This window comes from Pezoporus wallicus, unplaced genomic scaffold (genome assembly GCF_028554395.1).
Source record: "Pezoporus wallicus isolate ANWC-B61680 ecotype Strahan unplaced genomic scaffold, APGP_CSIRO_Pwel_v1 contig_6217, whole genome shotgun sequence".
NCBI classification, from domain to species: Eukaryota; Metazoa; Chordata; class Aves; order Psittaciformes; family Psittacidae; genus Pezoporus; species Pezoporus wallicus.
In genome coordinates this window covers 1,176,058-1,190,609 of record NW_026637336.1, presented here as the reverse complement: position 1 = coordinate 1,190,609, position 14,552 = coordinate 1,176,058, and the positions used below count along the sequence as shown (strand labels likewise).

Sequence of the window (14,552 nt, the reverse complement as noted above, 5' to 3'; positions counted from 1 at the left end):
GAAACTTCTGCCACCTGCAAAAGTGCTCTTGTCTAACACCAGGAGAGCTCTTTGCCAACACAGAGCCCGCCAGCTCTCCAGCCATGCTTGCAGCAATGCCAAATCCACCTCCAGAAGTAGTAGAGAACAAGAACATAAAAGACCACAACTTACGCATTTCAAGCCATGGTTTTGATTATGTAGAATAGCGAACAGAACCTGAAAAGCATCTTTTATAGAAAAAGTTAATTCTGTATGATGCTTTTTCCTTATAAAGGATGATTTACCTGTCTCTGGGGTTATGGGCTTTGTACAACAGAGCACATGTCTGTTCTGGTTCCTTCCAGCTGAGGTACAGATCCCAGGCAAACAGCTGTCCCGTGGTACTGTGGGGTTTTCATGACAAATGGGAATCCTGCACAGGCAGCTTTCATTTCTTCATCCGAAAGCCTCATACATTAGGAGCTGCCAGAGTCCTGTGAACTTTCATATCCATTATGCCATCACCACTCCAAATGCTTTCAAATTAACAAGCAGCCAGATTTCCTTTCGATGACCAAGCAGGAAAATAAAGAGAAAGGACAGGAATTATTACATTACAGAATACCTTCTCCTCCAGCCCACTCAGCAATCACTTTGTAAAGGGATATGAAAGGTTATTTACATTGGGATACATCTAAGGGGATGAAAAAGAGCAAAGGCTCCAGGAAGGGATCACAGCTGTTTCCTTTCTTACCCTTACCACTGAGCAATCCTCCCCATGCTGGGTGCGAGCCGGGGCTGCCACGCTCTGGGACACACTCAGATGGGATCCTGACAAAGTGCAAGGAATATCAGTGGGAAATGAGCATTTTAAGTAATCTCTTAAACTCGTTATCCATTTAATTCCTCCTTTAGCTCATTCCTTTTCCCGATTCCTGTTTGGGTTTTGGAAAGGGGCCTCTTTGATCCCTGTGCATGGACGAGGGCAGGCACACAGGGAGCAGCCCTTTCTGTAGGAGCAGAGCCGCTGTTGTTGGCCATAACAGTTGCCAGGAAGGACAGCATGAAAAGCAAGACAACAGTGCAAGAGGAGTGTTTTATAGCAGTGCACTGCACAGCTGTCCCACCCTTGCCAACACAGGCTTCCAAAAGTGGTGGGATGCTCAGCAAAAGGCTGGAATCACGGCCTGATGCCTTTTCAGAGTCAGGATCTCAGGCACCCGTTCAATGCATCTGGCAAGAAGATTGTACAGCTAAAAATAATGAGGGTGATATTGAAAAATCAGGAAATTCACTTTCATGCCTCACGACTCTGGACCCTGTTAATTGCAACATCTTTTGACTGTGCCTTTTCAAACCCTTATCTATAGCCCCATCTGCTTGGCAGAGAGAAGGGCAGCACAGGCTTTGCTAAGGTCTTGCAGGGCTCCAAGACCATGGATGGTCACCGATGGGAGATCACAACAAGCCCCGGGATGCCCTGCTCTGACAGTCTGTGTATAAAACCTGTGTGAGTGACTCAATAGCCTCAAGAATTGCCATGGTGAGTAATCCGCTGAGATTTGGTGCTGCCCTCATATACTGCCTTTCATTCTTTTTTAAGCATCAAAGGCTCACATTTGCTTTGAAAGCGATGTTTAGTCGCAATGTTGTGCGTCTACAAGTCACTTGCATTGGGAGGAGGACATAGCCACCTCCAAAGAAATGCTGCAGCAGCTCTTCTGCTAACCGATGCACTTGAAAAATGGTACACAGAGCAGACGCCAATGCACAGCTGATCTATACTAGTCACAGAGGATGGCTGGTTATGTTCCATGCTGGAAATGCACACTTGTTTCATTTCTCCTTTCACCGAGGACAGGATTCTGCGTTCCTGTGCTTTGTATAACTCCCCCTGCTTTAGCCTTGAAGAACTGGGGCAGGGGAGCTTTTACCAAGGGGGCTCCAGGGGCTGCTTCTGCCTTCTTTATGCCATAGACTCATCCAAAAGGGATTGCCAGGGAGTAGGGTCAGCACCAATTCGTATGTATAAATAGCCATGCAAAAATCAGAACAGAAGCCAGTTTTATTGCCTCTATGCTTCTGGGGCAGACGGAGCAGCTCTGACTTCTTCTGGTGCCTTAAGACAAGACTGTCAGGGCTGTTTCTTGTCGTCCCTGTTCCCTAGGTGGCTTTTAGCCTGTGTGAGGAGATCACAGCAGAGGAAGGCACAGAACCCTCCTTCCTCAGCCTCTTGGCTAAACCCCACAGATCTAAACAGGGGCTGGTGCCTCCAGCGAGCCTCAGGGCTCGCATCTCTGACTGCTGTGAACCAAAGACCGTTTACATGAGATCAGCACATGCAGACATTGCCTTACACTTCATGGCACATGTACTTCGTCTATCGATAACGAGGGGCAACCCATCACTGCCAGCCCGTCAGCGATCTTGTGGTTATTAGGGGGTTCTGTTTAATGAACAAAGGGGGGAAGCATGATGGAAGGCATGCAAATGATTAAATGCAAAGATCTGCTGATCTTGTGGGACCACCGCATCTTTAGTAAGTCTCACTCCAAAGGGAAAGGTAGGTCCATTTAACCCCCTTCTCCAATTAGGACGTCTAAATCAGTGCTGCAGCCCTTTAAAACAGCCAGACCGAAGGAATTGCCATAGAGTCAAGATACAGAGCTCTGTGCCTGACTCTATAACAGGCAAACATGGGGTAATCTCTCTCTCCGGAGAGCTCAGCTGAGCCCTAAAGCATTAAGCAAGAGGGTTTGCCCTACCCAAAGCACCGTTTGTGTGACCTCTCCAGCGATGGCTCTTCTCCACAGGGGGATTCTGCAAAGCTTTTGATAAGTTCATGGGAACACCTCATTGCATAGTGTAAGCATTCCCTTCGCCATCTCCTGCCCGAAGCACGGTAACCTGCCCAATAAAACACAGCCAGAGGCACAGCGGCTGGGGCTCTTCGGGTACCTGCCCGCGTGGAGAAGCCTTCGCTGCTGTGCCTGTTCCAAAGCTGCTCGTGCGAGGAGCGTGGGTTCCTCACCAGGAGATTCCCCATTCCCAGGGAAGGGAGCGCAGGGCAATTAGTCACTGTAAAACAGGCTAACGAGGGTAAGGAGTGAGGGCTTGCCTAGGCCCCAGTGAAACCCAGTGCTTTATGCGACCCAAGATGCTGCTGGAGGAATCTGGTTAATCTTTTACTCTCCTAGTAAATCATTCCTTGAGGCCATCTGTGAAACATGAGACGAGCAGCTCCAACCCAAGATTCCCGCTTAGCAAAGCTTGGCCGGAAAGAAGCTTTCCTGATAAAGTTGATAGCTGGTCCAAGCCCTCATGGTTTCCAGCAGCATTAATCCTGCTGGGGAGATTAGAGAAGCGGCCCTGGAAGGTCCTGAAGTGTGACTGTGCATCTCAGCAAAGGTCAAGGGAAAGGAATAAAGGGGAAAAAGAAGGGGAAAAAGAAAGAGGGAAAAAGAAGGGGGAAAGGGGAAAAAGAAGGGGAAAAAGAAGGGGAAAAGGGGAAAAACAAGGAAAAAAGAGGGAAAAAAGGGAAAAGGGGGAAAACAAGGGGAAAGGGGGAAAAACAAGGGGAAAAACAAGGGGAAAAGGGGAAAACAAGGGGAAAAGGGGAAAACAAGGGGAAAAGGGGAAAACAAGGGGAAAAGAGGGAGAAACAAGAAAAAATGGGGAAAACAAGGGGAAAAAGGGAAAAACAAGAAAAGGGAAAACACGGGGAAAGGGGAAAAACAAGGGGAAAAAGGGAAAAGCAAGGGGAAAAAGGGAAAAAACAAGGGAAAATGGGGAAACAAGGGGAAAGGGGGAAAAACAAGGAAAAAAGAGGGAAAAAACAAGGGAAAAGGGGGAAAACAAGGGGAAAGTGGGAAAAACAAGGAAAAAAGAGGGAAAAACAAGGAAAAAAGGGGAAAACAAGGGAAAAGGGGAAAAACAAGGGGAAAAAGGGAAAAACAAGGAAAGAAGAGGGAAAAAACAAGGGAAAAGGGAAAAACAAGGCTAAAAGGGAAAAACAAGGGGAAAAGGGAAAAACAAGGGGAAAAGGGAAAAACAAGGGGAAAGGGGGAAAAACAAGGGAAAAAGGGGGAAAAACAAGGGGAAAGGGGAAAAACAAGGGAAAAAGGGGGAAAAACAAGGGAAAAAGGGGGAAAAACAAGGGGAAAGGGGGAAAACAAGGGGAAAAGGGGGAAAACAAGGGGAAAAGGGGGAAAAACAAGGGAAAAAAGAGGAAAAAGAAGGAAAAAGCAGAAAAAAAAGGGAAAAAGAAAAGGAGAAACCTCAGCGTTTGCTCAGAGGTGCACCTCTTCGCGCTGTCTTTTCCAGCAGCCTCTTGCACACAAGCAGCCCCAGCCCCACTGGGGCAGGAACATTCCTGGGGCTCAAGGAGAGCATCAGTGCAGAAATCCAGTGCCCCGATGGCCAAGGCTGAGCCATGGTTTTGTTCAAGGAGAGGCACAAACACCCCTATTCAGTTGAACCCAGACCCCAGACTTCCCTGCTTCGGGAATGCTCATGCCCGGATCAAACGTGTACAGCATGGGATGGTGTCACTCGAGGAATAAGTCATCCAAAGCACCCCCATCAGCATTCCATGCCAGGAGGCTTATTGTGTCCTCCAGCCAGACTGGACTCGGGTCTTTAAGCAGCAGTCAGTCTTTCTCCACTGGCATTACTGCCAACCTGGGAATAGAAGAAAGTCCATAGGCAAATACTTCATAGGGCAAAACTAATAGTAAGCAAGAGCTTGCAGGGCTGAACACCTAACCGCAGGCTCCAAGAGCATCACTTACAATCTCCCTCCCCCAGGAATTAGGCCAATTCAGTTTTTGATGGCTATTTTGCTGAGGTCATCTAATTTCTGACCTTTCAGGATCCCTGATTCCCAGGTGGCTCAATAGCTAGGAGGAACAGAGGGTTTCAAAGTGAAAGATGAGATGCCCCACATCCTAGAGCCACACGCAAAGCAAAAACCCATACAGGGGACAAAGTAAGAGCAAAGCAGCATCTGGCTGACCATGACACCACCAGCTTGTTAGCGGTGCTTTTCTGGGGTGGAGAGAGGTGAGTGAAGGTGAGTAAGACTGGAAGTTTGTTTGGTTTGGGTTTAAAAGTGTTCTTCCTTCCTGCTTATTGACTACACAACTGCTGGAGAGCACAGCAGTGATTGTGGCACTGAAAACTGCCTGAGCAGAGCTGCAGAGGGGACAGGTCCCAGCGTGTCAGAGCTCATGCAAGGGGATTTCTGATCTCTAGGGGACAAGGGCCTGCAGGGACAGGCCAAGGGGAATGGCTTTAACCTGCCAGAGGGGAGACTGAGATGAGCTCTTAGGCAGAAGCTCTTCCCTGTGAGGGTGCTGAGGCGCTGGCACAGGGTGCCCAGAGAAGCTGTGGCTGCCCCATCCCTGGCAGTGTTCAAGGCCAGGTTGGACACAGGGGCTTGGAGCAAGCTGCTCCAGTGGAAGGGGTCCCTGCCCGTGGCAGGGGTTGGAGCTGGAGGAGCATTGAGGTCCCTTCAACCCAAACCAGGCTGGGATCTCCTGTCTCAGCATCAGCTGGACTCTGGGACAGAGGTGTCCCATCAGTCGGGCAGGACTCACGCTGTTGAGCAGGAGCTGCTCTGCTCTCCCAGGCTTGATGAATCCTCCACCCTCCGAATCGCACCCAGTGAAGGCTGCAGGAGCATCTGTTATAAATCCTCTTCTCTGGGCAAGAGCAGGAAGCACAACGTTCACAGGACTCTCTCCTATGGAGAAAATCATCCAGGCCTTTTCTTTGCAAGGGCTGCACCCCTCCTGGAGCCCTTTGTGATCTGGGTTGTTTAGAAAGTAAATGGAGTGAGCCAGAGAGACAGTAATGGTTCGTCCTCCAAGAAAGAAAAGCTTAATTTTACCCTGGGGATCTTGTGTCTGCCATGACCCCTCCGGCAGCTCACAGGAGCACAGGAGGCATTAACCAGCAGTGAGGACCGCTTCGGTCTATGAAGTTTCATCTTAGTTCTTAATAGAAATATCCCCTCTCCTGCAATTAACCCTCCCAGAGCCACACCACCTCATCCTCAGTTGCTAATGTGCACCTTCTCCATAGCTTATAGCACTCTCCTTTTCCCATCTAACCAAAACAGGCCTAGGGCTTGTAACCTCTTCACAGAGTTCCCTGGGCTGCAGCCGAGATGCTCAAGGCATGAAGAGCAGGCAGCATTCCATGAGTGGCAACCCTGGTGGAGCTGGTTCCAGAAAAGAGAGGGGAGAGGGAAGTGGGAAGAGGATTACCAGGCTCAAACCCTTTCGTCCTTTGCTCCTGGTTAATATCTGTTCAGCTAACCAGAAATTGGGATCAACAGCTCGGATTTTTCCATCCAATCTGAGTGAGCCAGCAGTTGGGTTTCATTCAAGTAATTGTTCTAATGAATAATAATGTCTTATTATGACCAGAGGGCTTATTGCTAGAATGTTGTACTAAATTCAATAACCTGGGCTCACCATACGTTGTCCCTCTTGTGGGAGCTTCAGCTGCTCAAGAAGTAGACTCAGAGTTGCGTGAGCATCCCTAAAACCTTCTCCCCTTAGTTCCAACTTTGGAGAACAAGTTGTTCATCGTCTGCTGAATCCAGCCTTGGAGCAGCTCCAGTGAAAACAAAAGGAGTAACAACAGGAATGGATTAGGCCCGATTGCTTTCACATTGCTCCAACTTGAATTTTCAATTCCAGTGCTAAAGGAGAAGTAAAAAAAAACCCCAAACCCCAATGTATGGCACAGGGACAGATACACTTCAAAACCTCAGTCTGCCCATGCTGTGGCCTCGTGCCCTTTGGGAAGTGCATCAAGGTGAGGCATCCCCAAGCTCACCTATAGATAAACCCCTGCTCTCTTGTGGCAGGAGCACGATAGATTCCTCCTTCTGCCCCTGCCTTGTACCAATGTTTGCACAGAATGGTGCCCGTGGCAGGGTTGGAGTGAGATGATCTTTGAGGACCTTTCCAACCCAAACATTCTGTGACTGTATGAAACCCATCCTGCAGTTCTAAGGCTGGAGGGATATTGACCCTATTGGCGCTCCCTGCCAAGCTGAGACACAAAGGAATCACAGAGTCAAGGACTTCATTTCATAAAGGCACATGAAGACTGAACTGTGTGTGTGGTGTACCAGCCCCAGGCAGAGCTGTGCACAGCTCACGAGGGCACCTCCAACCTACAGGCCTGTATTTCATACAATCATAGAATAGTCAGGGTTGGAAAGGACCTTAAGATCATCCAGTTCCAACCCCCCTGCCATGGGCAGGGACACCTCACACTAAACCATATCACCCAAGGCTTCATCCAACCTGGTCTTGAACACTGCCAGGGATGGAGCATTCACAACCTCCCTGGGCAACCCATTCCAGTGCCTCACCACCCTCACAGTAAAGAACTTCCTCCTTATATCCAAGCTAAACTTCCCTGTTTTAACCTGTTACTCCTTGTCCTATCACTACAGTCCCTAATGAAGAATCCCTCCAGAGCATCCCTATAGGCCCCCTTCAGACACTGGAAGCTGCTCTGAGGTCTCCACACAGCCTTCTCCAGGCTGAACAGCCCCAACTTCCTCAGCCCATCTTCATACAGGAGGTGCTCCAGTCCCTGAGCATCTCCTCCGCATCCCTGGTTAAACAGATGCGAGCCAACAGAGAGCAAGCGGAGCAAGGACTGAGATGGAGAACCCCAAGCCCCGCTCTGCCTGTTGAACCTCGCTTCCTCTCAGTGCCTGCTGCACCACTCACCCATTAGCTTTGAAGTAAGTTCCTTCTAACCCTGACCTGCTGCTTCCTGCCCAGCTGATGAGCAGAGTGCAGCCGCTTCCTCTGGGCACCCTTTCAGTGGCTGCCACGTGAAGTTAACCCAAGGAAAAGCGTTGCTGTTGTTGTCACTGGAGCTATTCCCAGGCTGTTCCAGAGGGAACAGAATTATCCAGTGATGGAACAACTAAACCACCAGTCAGAAGCCCTAGGTTCAATTCCTAGCTCCTATTAAACCAAGTCACCAGAGGACCTCTGCGCCTCCAAGCCCAGTTTGAATAACACCGATGAGACTCAGAGTTATCCCTCCGCAGATCAGAAACCCACGACACGCCGCAGCAGCACCAAACGCTCGCAGCAGGTTTGACCCCTGAGCTTTACAAAGCCAAGGCCCAGCTCCATCCAGCAGAGAGGGCTGGAAGCGGAGGAGCTCGGCTCAGCTGCTATCTCGCGCCGAAATCACTGCACATTGTTTGCCAACTTATCAGCAGTGACTTGAATGGTGAATTAGCTCCAGCAAGGCAGCTGGCAGGCTGCTGAGGCACACAATGCCTGCTGAATCTGCACTTCCTGCTGCCGACGTGCGAAGGAGAAGGCAAACTATGAGAGAGCAGAGGAACCGCTCCCAGCGCAGGCGTAACGGGGCCAGCCGCTGCTCCAGGCGCCCAACCAGAACCCCCAGCAACAGTGGTGCTCAGCCCGGCACAGGGCTTGCCGTGGAGAGATCCCAAAGCAGAGCAGGCTCCCTCATCTTCTCCTACCTCCTTGCTAAGCTGGGTTAGATCACAGTGCTAGAAGGACAGCCGTCAGGCCCAGCACACAGACCAAGGGTGATAGAATTTGGGTTGGAAGGGACCTTAAAACTCATCGAGCTCCAGCCCCTGCCATGGGCAGGGACACCTTCCACTAGAGCAGCTTGCTCCAAGCCCCATCCAACCTGGCCACAGCTCCTCTGGGTGCCCTCACAGGGAAGAACTTCTGCCTAAGAGCTCATCTCAATCTCCTCTCTTCAGCTTAAAGATCTCAATAGATCTATAAATAGAGGGTAGAGCTAAATCGACCCTCTTTCAGCAAATAACACACTCTATGTCAGCAGCAGCAGCAATCAAGCCACGTTCCAGCCAGCACTCACCTGGACACGGCACCGGAGCACTGTTGCCTGGAGGGATGCTCGCTCCATGCAGGCAGATGTTCTCTGTGCACTGCAGGTTACAAACCTGAAACCGCTGCACATTCACCAAGATCCAGTTCTGTGTGTGCCCACGCAGAGGAATAACAGAAAGGAGCTTCCTGCCTGTGGTCTGATGGGAAACCCCCAGCTTATACACTGCAATTCATTGAAACCAACCGAAATGTGCCCAGCACGCTTCTGTAGGGCTTCACAGGGCTGGGGAAACAGGCACTGTGCTAAGTGCTCCTAGAAAAGCTCTCTTGCTGTGACAGGACCTGCTTGTTCATTTCGGGTCGTCAGCAAGTCTGATCAAAGCCTCCTTTAGCACAGGGCTGTGTTATTCCTTATGCCCAAAGAGCATCTGCCTCTTCTGTATCGGTTTTTGGGTTATCGGTTCAGTGAAGTGCAAACCTCACCCTGGGAAGATGGCATTTACTGGGAAAGGAAGAGGTTACACCGTGAGCGAGGAGGAAGCTGGAGAGGGCGCAGGATGAGCCCGGTTTAGGCGCTCCCGCAGGATTCCCAGCGCTCATCAGACACTGCTCCGTGCTTCGCAAGCCACGATACGCCATCCCGTGGTCATCCCATCCCGGGAACTTCGCACAGCTTGTTCCAAGTATCCAACCCAGCTCAATGGGCATTGCGCGTGCTGGCACTGCTGCTACACCGGCAGTTCTGAGTGCTCTGTGCTTCTTGCTGCTGCTGCAAAGCAAGGCTGAAAAACTTCAGATGCTCTCCCAGCTGGTTTGGGTTGAAGGGACCTCAAAGCTCCTCCAGCCCCAACCCCTGCCACGGGCAGGGACCCCTTCCACTGGAGCAGCTTGCTCCAAGCCCCTGTGTCCAACCTGGCCTTGAACACTGCCAGGGATGGGGCAGCCACAGCTTCTCTGGGCACCCTGTGCCAGCGCCTCAGCACCCTCACAGGGAAGAGCTTCTGCCTAAGAGCTCATCTCAGTCTCCCCTCGGGCAGGTTAAAGCCATTCCCCTTGGCCTGTCCCTACATCCCTTGTCCCAAGCCCCTCTCCAGCTTTCCTGCAGCCCCTTCAGGCACTGGAGCTGCTCTCAGGTCTCCCCTTCAGGAGCCTTCTCTTGTCCAGGCTGCCCCAGCCCAGCTCTCTCAGCCTGGCTCCAGAGCAGAGCTGCTCCAGCCCTCGCAGCATCCCCATGGCCTCGTCTGGACTTGCTCCAACAGCTCCATGTCCCTCTTGTGCTGTTACCCCAGAGCTGGACACAGCCAACACCAGCCTCATGCCATGCCACGCCATCTCATCCCTGCTGGGTGACATTCCTCCTCCTGCTCCTCCACTACAGCACCCTGTGCCACCAGGTCCCCCATGACCCCCACTGCCCCCGCAGCTTTTTGGGCATCTTTGTCCCACTCCTACATCCTCAATTCCCTTCTCATTTTCCCTTTCCCTCCATGAGTTTTGCCTGCTGTTGTCCAGCACATGCCTGACCGAAGCTGGCAACCCTGTTCAGTAACTATTCTGCTTGAGCATCCAGCCCTGCTTTGGTTGGCCGGCAAATGCAACCAGAACCTTCAAGGCTGATGCAGCTGAGTGTAAAGGGGGCAGGAGGAAAGTCCACACAAGTTCAGCGAGCCCTCTGCACCCCTCCTTGCTGCCCATCTGGCCCACCCTACCCGAGCTGCCTCACACTGCTCATGCTGATGGGGTTTAGTACTGGAGGGGAAAAGAATAAGGAATAAATAAAAGAGAAGTGACCAGCAGCAATAACAGTCCTCAAAAGGCAAATGTTTCCTATTACAGCACTGGTTCTTTGGGGCTTTGATGTCACTTCTCCCACACAAAGCTGTTCCTTTCACAGTCTGTTCTTGCACATGAGCAAGATGCTACACGTCCGGTGCACAGCACATCCTCAGCTCTTATTTAAAGCACATTTGTCCCAACTCTACTTTGTTCTCTGTACTGCTTTCCAACCCAATACTCACTCATCACAGCCATTAGAGGCAGTTTGATTCTAGCTCCCATGGTCACATCTATTTTCCTTCCACATTCTTGGAGGTTCTGGTCATCCCTAGCAGTGCTCAAGGCTAGGCAGGACAGAGCCCTGGGTGCCATGGTTTAGCGTGAGGTGTCCCTGCCCATGGCAGGGGGTTGGAACTGAATGGTCTTAAGGTCCTTTCCAACCCAAACCATTCCATGATTCTATGTATCGGGAAGCGTTGACACTTCTCCAGGGTTGAGGCTGAGCTCCTCTTTGTGGCAGGAGCTGAGTTTCTCCCACAAATTTAGAGGCGTGTAGGGCAAAGGGTTTGCTATGGCAGGGGCCAGATCCTCCATTTCCAGTCTGGACCAGCTAACTTTAGCATCACCCTTTATTCTACTACGGCCCATGGTTTTTGATGCCACCCGCTTCCTACCTGCACGTTACAGACCCTAACATTCCACACTGAACATTGCATTGACAAACCATTACAGCTCTCATGGCAAATGTAAGTCGCAAATTATTTGGGGGCAAGGAAAACCTTGTTGTCCAAGCACAGCAGGGTTTCCATGGTGTGCGTGATAAACTGCCCCCATACACATCACAGCCTGGCACATCTGCCAACTTACTTCTCTTTGGTGGAAGCTCCGGCGTGCTGGGGGCTGCAGCAGGACGCAGGTTTCTTTAGGTGCTGCACAGGTTAAACCAGTCAAGCTCTGAACAAACAAGCACATGCCATTGCCTCCAAGATTCACCGGTGTTCAACAGAGTTACCCCTGCACAAACGATAGCCAAATGCCTCGCAGAATTAACGTGAAACAGAGAGATCTTCCAGACAAGACACATTGCCTTACCTGAAAACAAGCCCATATCCCAAAATCTGTTATACCCCACAGCAAGAGACTTGCACAAATCCACCAGGAATATTACCCCAGTCAACCTACAGCAATATATTGTGTTTGTATAAAAGGTAAAGATCTCATGGCCCTCAGAAATAAGCTAACAGGGACTAAAGGTGTTGGAATTACACTGCAAGGTGATGCTTTTGGGGCAGAAAGGAGCTGCTCCACAGCCTGGTGTCCCAAAGGGCCCTGCTGAATCACATAGGGCTGTAACTGGGAGATGAACAAATCTTGCAGGCTTTCAGTGGCAAGTTCTTACTTATAGCAAGGAGAAGCATTTGGGGGTGAAAGTGTATTGGATTGTGTTGCATTACTGATGATATATGCAAAAGGTTATTGCCTGCAGTTAAAAATAAAGAGTCTGGTATCAAACCAGCTGCATTGGTCCACTAAAAATAGGTTATTTCTGTGTTTTCAGGTGTTATTTCTTCTAAACCTCCAACCTTTCGTGCTCACCAAAGCTAACGTGCATTCTTTAACAGCAAGGACCTACCTGCTTTGCATTTCCTAGCTTTATAATGCAAGCAGCACAAACCAAACTGCTCCAGGTTTAAAAGGAAAACGTTGCCCTGGTATGTTAATCAGAGGCAAGACTCAAACCCAAGGCCCAGTAGACCCATATCAAAAGGCTTTAAGATCTAAAAGCAAGTAATAAAAAGCAGCTTTAATGTATAACGGTTTGGATTGAAACAAGAGACTTCCTTAAGTGCCCAGCACACTAATAAAAGGATAGCCTTGAGGTACACACACAAGCTGAAAGTGGAAGTTGGGTGAGTTTGTATTTATGGGAATGGCAGCGCCAGGCCAGCAGCCACCACAACCCACTTACATGAGGACTCCCCATCCACAAACCCACACTTACCATGCTGAAACCACCTCATTTACTCCCTCAGAAAACATTCTTGCCCTAAGACAGCATCTGAGTTTAGCCTGATAGCAAAGGTCCTTGATAACCAGCCCTCCCCCAGCTCCCTGCCCTCTCCAGTGATGCCTAAACCCAAGGCAACTGCAACTCCAATTCTGAGTGGCAAGCATAGCTTGCCTTTTTGGGACTGGACCGAGCAGAACAGTGCTAGGCTTGCCAACAGGGAGCCTTCTCCTATTGGTTTGAACACCCTGGACTGTTCTGAAAGTCTCAGTTGCTTGAAAAATGCCTTTTTCATTTGAAAATGAGTTGGATCAGCTAGGTCTGCGTTCAGCTGTAGAAGTCTCATTTACAGTTAAAGGAGCTGGCTCCTACCTCCTCCTGACTGGTACCTCCAGTGACCCAACTTAGATCAACCACTGACTTTGCTGAGGATTATTTAAGACCCCAAGAGAGACTGAAACAGTGAATGGTGGGCAAAATCCCTTTGCACTTACTATGGACAGCTGCCATTCCCGTAACAGCCTTGGAATACAAGAGGCAGTTTGTACCGCTCCAAAAAAATTCCTTGGCCTTTACTCCACAAAAGCAAATGGAACAATCTTACAACTTCATGGAATATCTGAACCCGTGTTAGTGCAAAGCTGGTTTATTATGGAGTTACCGGGAAGATTACAGGCAGATGAAATTCCTGCAGGGAAAACTTCTTGCCTTCGTTGTCACAAATCTGTAAGGAGGGTCTACAAATAAGAATGTATTTGCAAACATGATTTCCCAAGGCTAGTCATTGTGTTGGTGCACCAGAAGACAAGGTCCACATCCTCCTAAGCCTGCTCAGGTTAACCTCTGCCTACAGCCCCCAGTGTGGGTCTGGCCAGAGAAACACGCCAAGCTGAAGCCTTACATTTCAAATGGGTTTAGCATTTTGAGAACCATTAAAATGAGTGCTCTATTTTTATCATTACTGAAAACCCCCAAACCCCAGCAATAGTTTTCCTCGTGTATGTCAAGGAGTTTTCCAATCAAGTCTGCAGGAGTCAGCTTTACATCCTCACCCACTGACAGTTTAATTACTCTCATTGTAGAAGAAAGTATCTAACCACATACAGTCAGGAAAACAGCCCCATAAATACAGGCTTTTGGGCCCGTGATCCCCAATTTGAAATTCAATGAAGGAGAATGAAACATGCACACTGCAATCCATTTCCTGATTCAGAACACTTGATATTATCAAAACACAGAGTTCCACAGCTGACACACACATTTCTCTAAAGCATTGGTAAAACCCTTCCAGCATTTTAAGCCCATGAAATGAGGATTCAGCATGGTTCAGATCAGATCTAAAGGGCAGTGCTAGTCAAAGACGAACAGCGCAACGCTGTGCTCATGAACACATTAAAAAGTCCATCTAAAATGCTGCTGGAATTACACTGGTATTTGAAACTTGCTTCTCAACAGTGACAACATTAAAGGTAAGTCATCACTGGTGATTCTCAGCAATAGATCTGCACTAATGGCTCCTTAGTTAAAACAAGGAGGAGGCAAGACAGGAATTCTCAGACACTCATATGGCAATTCAGTGTAAGTAAGTCTGGTGAGGTCATAAAAACCAGTGAAATGTGTCAATAGTTACAGACTAAAGCTGACTACCAGCCTCAGCTGCCCTGTTCCCCACACTGCTACCCAATTCATTACAGACAAGCCAGTTCCCAAGCCCAGAAGTGCACCTTCTAGTCAGTTTTAGCCAGTGTGCTGTACCAGCCTTCACACTGCCACAAAGATGGGTTCTGTCAGCAGCAGCAACTCATGTGCAGTTAAGTGCAAATGTCAGCTATTGAAGTATTAGAAAACTCAGTTTTAAAGTGAACACATTGTCTTACAGCTGTGAACGTGAAAGAGAACAGGATCCAAGGTGGTTCCTACTGCACTGCACC

The 14,552-nt window shown here is 49.5% G+C and overlaps 1 long non-coding RNA gene across 1 annotated transcript; it reads right to left on the bottom strand.

The window, feature by feature from the left end:
• Nucleotides 1-149: 149 nt before the first annotated feature.
• On the bottom strand, nt 150-3,396 carry LOC130596914 (uncharacterized). Its single transcript, XR_008971637.1, has 3 exons — nt 2,920-3,396; nt 2,727-2,789; nt 150-792 (listed from the first exon to the last, which is right to left on the bottom strand). It is a non-coding gene; the product is annotated as an uncharacterized LOC130596914 (long non-coding RNA).
• Nucleotides 3,397-14,552: the final 11,156 nt, after the last annotated feature.